This window comes from Ylistrum balloti, unplaced genomic scaffold, assembly GCF_031769215.1.
Source record: "Ylistrum balloti isolate Yb309-2 unplaced genomic scaffold, AGI_CSIRO_Ybal_v1 Utg370868, whole genome shotgun sequence".
Lineage (NCBI taxonomy): Eukaryota > Metazoa > Mollusca > Bivalvia > Pectinida > Pectinidae > Ylistrum > Ylistrum balloti.
In genome coordinates, this window is record NW_026782496.1 from 569,268 (window position 1) to 577,500 (window position 8,233).

Sequence of the window (8,233 nt, forward strand, 5' to 3'; positions counted from 1 at the left end):
CCTCCCCGTCTTCATTATGACTTTTTCACAAAACTTATCCCTGTTGGTTATATTGTATATAGAAAATTATCAGTTGTTGATTAAACATTATATCTGTATGACAAAGTTTATCCAAATTCAGCTCTGTAGCATTGATGTCGACATTTTCAGAAGACCATTTAGTATTTTGTAGTACGCTCTGGAATTTTCAATGTTGTGATTTACACTTTGAGTGCGGAAAGTGTAATGATCTGTAAAAGGAAGCCGAAATACAAAAGATTTCTTTTTGTATGAGCACCACATATTTCAACCTATGTTTAGTGATAGAAGTAGTGTAACCCTACAGCTAACTGTTAGTTGTTTCAAAATTTACCAAAAGACCTTTCATCATGTCAAAACAAGATAATACAGATTAATATAATAAAAAATGGTCAGTTATTACATAAATTACTAAGGGTTGGAATGGCGAAGTTTATCATTTCGCGAATAACTGTTTTATAGGAAAGATGAATTGTGACGTATAGTCATTGCTTTTTAGGCGAATACAGACCGAAGGTTTAGTTACATTGTACAAATAGAAATGATACGTTTAGTAGGTATCCTATAAACCAAAAGACCTGTATCCGAAGCTTTACGCCATGGACAAGGTAGCCTATACTACGTTCTAGATTAGACATATCAAAGTGACTGTAACGACATTTCCAGTTGACTTGTATGATAATAATATTACTGCCTAATACGTCTCTCCATGGGTATTATAAGTAAAGATATATGTGACGGTGGTGCCACATATATCTTGTCATTACTATTCGAATGAAGAACATTTCTTTACCTGATGGCGATGACGTGTATTATTTTTCAAATTTAATATTAAGTCGCCAATCTTTTAAAAACAACCCCTTGTGATATAGAATAAAGCATCAATACTGGGCAGTCATTGCGTGTATATAGAAGTAATGACTTGTATAGAAAAATGAAATGTAACCAAGATTTGATATTTAGACCATGATATTGTCCTAGACATAATTGTCCCTTGTTCAAATACTTCTGGAAATTAACCGTGAAAGCATTCCAATTCAATTGGTAGAATGAACCATTGAAAAAGTTTGAATGGAATTCGGATGTAGATGTAAGAATCGGTAAAATCAGTCAATCATAAAGCCCTTGATATTATGGTCGGTAAAAATCAAAAAGGTAAATATAAAGTAAATTGTTTTGTTCCTGATGCTGTGGTCGGTAAAAATCTTGATATTATAATTGTATTTTAATATTATCTTTCAAAACAATAATTTATATGTATATAATTGAAAAAAAAAAAAAAAAAATGAAAAATGAAAACCACCTTATCTGGCTTAATCTCGTTCTTAACAGTTGTTTTGTGGTAATTTCACTGTTTTGTCATAATTTTGATGATACGCTCAATATTCCGATCATTTAAAGATCACTGATAATTTACTATGCGGTAAAAATTAATACACTTTACTCCACATAATATATATTTTGTAGTGATAAAATAACTTATTTCATCCTGAATTTTTTTTTGAATGAAACCGAATATTACACACTTACATGTAAATATCTTTCAGATATCAACCTAGTTATTATTCTATAAAGTTTCTATTTTCAGCCTGATAAGTGCCATGTTTAAATCTAAGCATTATGGCCAAGTTCTACATCGTTCACCGTTTTCCAATATAAACAATCATTAGCAGCAATCAAAACGAGTCTGACAATCTTACCTTTTACATATGACTTATTTATGTTTCTGAAGACTAAGTTTATTTTATCTGATACATTGTAATATTCCTGTGAACTACAGTGTATACTTTGCCGTTAGTAGATGTATTTAAATTAGATTTAATGAATACCAGGAGACCGAAGAGGTTCTACGGATAGACTTTGGGCTATTGTATGGAAACAATGGTATTAATGAGGGGTTTGATATTTTTTTAACGTTTTTGTTAATTAAACAAAATTTAGACTCAAAGTAACTATGAAATTTATATACTACCATATCTTTTATGGAGAGTTTAATAACCAGTTGATGAATGCGGATAGATTTGATCAGAGTGTAAAGTATAAATTTGAAATGGGTTTTATGTATATCACAGAAAAAAATGAGTTTGATGTTTTGGTGATCACATCTGGCCATTTTCATCCTGACAAATGCTATGTATCTGTAAAATAAGGTAAAGAATGTGCACAGCGGTGATAATATTGCATAAGAAAAGAAAGTCGTTTCTTCAACATTTCAAAAACATGGCAGATGTTACATTGTAAAAGATATGCGAATTGACCATCGAAAATACTAATTTTATAAACATGTTCACATATGCTGTGGTATATTTCTTTATTCGACAAATTGATTTGATTGTCATCCTGTTCAAATCGCTATATGTAAGGGCACTGGTTGTTTATCCGGCGAAGGTTGCAGACTGCTTATCGAAACGTCATGCTTGCTACTGACTACACTTTATGCAACTCTTTTCACAAAGTTATATACGGAAATATACCACTTATAAGACAGTGGTCCGTAGTAAATTGATTCCTTGGAGATTAAGATAGTATTTTATAGGAATAGAAATGTAAATTGCATAATTTTAAACAAGACTTACGTGTAAATTCAGAACAACAACTCAAACATCAAACTACAAAGTGAGTTATCAAACAAAAAATATCATATATTAGAAAGAGTTTTTACGTTTCCAAAGAACGTTTCACAAATACTGTTTATGACTGAGTATTTCCTCAAAATATAAACTTCAATTAAAAAACAAAAACTTGTTCGTATTAGGTTAAATGAGAACTTTAATTATCATATTTATTTCTGTAAAGGAATATTTCAGCCACTTCAGCCATTATTGCGACGGACAATTACAGAACAAAACTTGTTCGTATTAGGTTAAATGAGAACTTTAATTATCATATTTATTTCTGTAAAGGAATATTTCAGCCACTTCAGCCATTATTGCGACGGACAATTACAGAACAAAACTTGTTCGTATTAGATTAAATGAGAACTTTAATTATCATATTTATTTTCGTAAAGGAATATTTCAACCATTTTTGCGACGGACTATTTTACCATTAGATATTAAAATTTTAACTCGCCTTGTATGCCATTATGTTGCGTCTGTCGTTCTTTTTCATTTTTCTATTCATCATTTTCAATAACCGTATTTGGCTGGTTAGTTTCTGGCAGAAAGTCTGACATTGTTTGCTAAAAGATCCATATCAAACATTACAGAGATTAAATTGGTCTAATTATTAAAAAAGATTCGGTAAAAACCATAAAGCGTTCGATCGTCATATTTGACAGATAGGTTTCTAGTGTAAATCCCTCTTAGAAAGAAAAGTGAAAAGAAATATCCTTAATCAATATTCAAAGTCAAAGTGGACAAAACCTTAATAAACACATCCAAATAACCTCTTCTGGTGAACTGAAAAATCCTAGAATCATGATGTTAAGGCCAATAGGGTTCTATGATAAAGCCTTATACAGAATAAATGTGAAGTTGACCTGTGTTCAATGTCTTTCGGCTCAAAATTGATAAAACGCTCAAACGACATTTTCTCAGGAATAAACTCCGACAAAGTTTGCGCAAAGTTGACCTTGCCAATATGCAAGATCAATGGGGTCATACTCGATATCAAACAATCGAACTCTTCTGACTGACAAACAGTACTTCTATCATGATGAAACCTGATAAAGACATATCCAGAATTCAATTCTAGATGAGTAACTGTTGTCCTTCAGAGTTTTTAACATACTAGTAGCAGTGAAGTTTGAATAAGCACGATTCACATTCACTTTAAAAGTCAATGATGTGATATGTCAATATATTGCTAAAGGTTTCGAATAGCAGATCAACAATGTACGCACATTTTGGTCTGTTATTTCATAAACATTTCATTGGTCAATAAAGGTTTATCAATTATTTTTCCACAAACATGCAATCAATTTTCCATTACAGTTCAGGTACAGACACATTTATGTGCATTTGAATTAGTCTTTTTATGGAAAAGTGCAGCAATTAAAACAGCTACAACTTATGCGAAACTTAATTACACTAATGTTATAAGATTTTTTAATTACTCTACCATTTTGTTTGATATAAATGACATCTCTATCGATAAGTTAATTGCATTTTTGTCATGCGATCATCATTTTCAGATAAACGTGCATTTTACATAGTGCATTTTAAACATGAAAAACCCGGTCATTTTCCTTTTTTTCCTTTTTGAACAAGGGACAATTGTCATGCAAAGAAATTATCAATATAGTATGTGTATCCATATATATGGTTTTCAAACATATACATTGATCATAGGTACTAGTATCGTCTGTCAACACATATGATGTGTACCGTTATCAAGAGAGACAGGGTCCAGTGTATTTCATGTATTGCATACACTTTGATACTCATATATATATTCCATTATTTGAAAATATTTTTTATATGAAGTGTGGATATATTTTGTATTAATTTTACTTTGTATTTTCCGTCTGCTCAGAATAGTGTGCCAACATTCCAGACAGCAAAACCATAATAAAATTGAACTCTGGGAATTACACATGGCAAACTACTTTACATGTATCTCCTCAATTACTCAAAATCATGATGGTGATAAATTCATTGTTTTGGAACATGCATATTTTTATATTTCATCATCCCTTAATACTCTACCTCTAGTTGTTAAAAAACTACAACAAATATTTACTACGTTAAAAAAGCTAGATTTAAGGAACACATTCCATGCATTATGATATCCATGTATCACATAGTATCATATCTAAACCTTCTTCTGTATCGTTTTTCTCAAAAAATAGCATCAGAACTGCTTATACAATAATGTATTTCCTTAACTGTGGTTTGAAATCCAAATTTCAAGGCGTCTTGTTAGAAGGATTATGCTATAAGCGTACCATGACGTCCATAAGGTAATGAGAATGCAATACTGATTTCTATAATAATTCCGAACCAAACAGCGAGTGCAGAATGAAATTCAAGGTAATGTATTTGAATATCATTTCCCCCTCTTTTAAGGCCCAAAGTAAATTTCAGGAAAACTAGATCAAACGATATATATAAACTTTGAACCTCTAAGTAATATCTTAAATATCAATCATATAACAAGGCACATGGAAACGCCAAGTTTGACATAATAAAAAAATGATTACTACTATATTGAGAGTACTTGTACGACAAGTACTCTCAACATAGTTACATTAAGTGGTGTATTTCATATACATGTCGCTGAGAAAAGTTTAACGCTGATTTTTCACTCTGTTTACAATATTCCTTTACGGTGTTTCTTTCCAGAAACGATGCATCTATATAAAACAAGACTGCCGTAAGACAAGAGACAATCTTTAGCTTCATTTACCCTCGTTATTTTCCATTTAATAGGAAAACAATTCGGAACTCATTGCTTTTATTGGTGCTTAATCAATAACACATGCACATTCAGCTTTTACTCGGAATTCATTTTCCATTTCTTATTTCTTTACGTTAAGAGTGATAATAATTTTACTGTGACTCCGGCCTGTCATTATCAACTATTCATCAACCTATTGTGTATTGTCTGAGGCATTCGGCATTTTTATATTGGAACATTTTGTATTTCTGATCTAAGTCTAAACATCTTTGTAAAGTTAATTTACATAATTATTAAGACATTCAATTTTATTTTTTTTTTTTTGCAAAATCTATATCTTGGATTATGAGAGCGTTGGTAAGTTGAATCGTTATACTCATAGTTAGTATCTATTGACTGTATCTTATTCAAGAAATGGGAGCGAAGTTCTTTGGTATCATTGCTTTCGGAACAGCACAGCACTCACTGTGGATGATCCATACAAGCTTTCAAATATATAGTCCGTATATCATCTGATACAAGAGAGCATTTGTAAAACGTTCTGTTCCTCCTCATCTATCAAGCTCTCACATCTTGAGCATCACGACTTTTGCCTTGGAAGAATTCTCCGAGAAAAATAATTTTACTATAACCTTGTTTGAATACTCTGGACTTTGTTTTTTGTTTGTTTATCTATTCTAATTTAATTTTTTTTTATTTGTTTGATTTTTTGTGTATGTGTTTTTTTGTTTGTTGAAGATTTTAGATATATACCCGTTTAAAACAGCAATAGACTAGGCAATGTCTTGCTAGTGATATAATTGTCTCCTCTGGCAGTGGGATTATTTTCACTCTTCATGGCATGCAGTATATTACGGGTTAAGGATATTAACATACTGTTTATGGATTGCCATATCTTAATCGAGGTCAGTAGTGTACGCTGGATCAATGGTATCTCCAAGCAAGGTCTTTGTAAACTCTTAATGATATTTTTTATAATATAACGTTTACGAACGACAAAATATGATATTTTTCTACAACCATATCTTCTTGAAACAGGCAACCCCATAACATTTCATAGACTATGATACCTTAAGGACATCATTCAGTTGTTTTGTGGTTCTAATGGTAAATATTCACCTTCACTTACGCGACTGAGGTTCAATTCCATAGTCGGACGCGGAAAGAACATGGATCAGGGGTAATGGTCCGACCATGTGTGATTTCTCCGGATACTCCGGTTTTCTGCCCAAGTTATCGCGCCTTTCGAGCCAACAATAGTTATTAATATACAAAGCAGGCGAATATACAGGTCACATATTTCACAATTAATGTGAAATAAATAAAATTGTATATAATTATTATACTTTATACAAATCATTCTCCAATTAAGTGTATCATTACTTAAATCGTAAGTACACATTCTCAATAGTCTAACAGACTGAACAGTCGAGTTCATTATAAAAAGATATATGTAATGCAATTACAACTTTTAACCAGTGTATTTCAATAAATGTTTTATAACAGAATGTTAAGTGATTCCCTGATACATGCAAGACCATCTTCTTATACCATTTTATCATTTCACATATATATTTTTATATACATGTATATGCTCTTTCAGGGACAGAAGCACTAATTTGAATATTTTTGATAATTACAAGCACTGACCAATTACTTCCTTTAATAGTTTTTACTTTAAATGTTAATTTTTGGTTTGTAAACATATGTTTCGAAATCGTTTTAGTTGACAAATACATGTAAAGCGATTAGTTAGGTTGGAAATGTTATATTGATTATGTGTGTGTTTGTGATAACCATTACAGTCATCAATTATTGTCAAATTGTCATTAAGGAATCTCAGTCTACAGATGTAACTACGAAAGCCTATTAGTGTCACTTTGAAAAACAAAAAAACCCCTTTTTTTCTTGTTATAACGCGTTAATTATCTCGTTATAACGCGTTAGTTATCTCGTTAAAACGCGTTAGTTATCTCGTTATAACGCGTTAGTTATCTCGTTAAAACGCGTTAATTATCTCGTTAAAACGCGTTAGTTTTCTCGTTAAAACGCGATAGTTATCTCGTTCAAACGCGTTAGTTTTCTCGTTAAAACGCGCTAGTTATTTCGTTAAAACGCGATAGTTATCTCGTTAAAACGCGTTATCTCGTTAAAACGCGTTAGTTTTCTCGTTAAAACGCGATAGTTATCTCGTTCAAACGCGTTAGTTTTCTCGTTAAAACGCGATAGTTATCTCGTTCAAACGCGTTAGTTATCTCGTTAAAACGCGTTAATTATCTCGTTAAAACGCGTTAGTTTTCTCGTTAAAATGCGTTAGTTTTCTCGTTAAAATGCGTTAGTTATCTCGTTAAAACGCGTTAATTATTTTTTGGTCCTGTCTTTAGGCTAGAAACTAGCTATTACATTTGAGAAGCAAACATATCAATTAACAATTTAATTTCTCCATCTTCTGACTCCCTTCATCCGATAGCTTCTTCACGAAAGAAATAAGCGAATTCATTCCGAAGCCTGACCGTAAACGTCACATCTCTCAGATAGATAACTGTATAAATAACGCATTTTATCTCGTTTTAACGAGATAACTAACGCGTTATAACGAGATAACTAACGCGTTTTAACGGGGTTTTTTTTGTTTTCCAAAGTGACACTAATAGGCTTTCGTATGTAACGTTGCATAAATTAATAAATATTTTTTCAGTTATAGTTATTTTATACATTAAGGTGTCTGAACATAAAATTTGACAAGGATGGGATGGATGGATGGATGGATGGATGGATGGATGGATGGATGGATGGATGGATGGATGGATGGATGGATGGATGGATGGATGGATGGATGGATGGATGGATGGATGGATGGATGGATGGATGGATG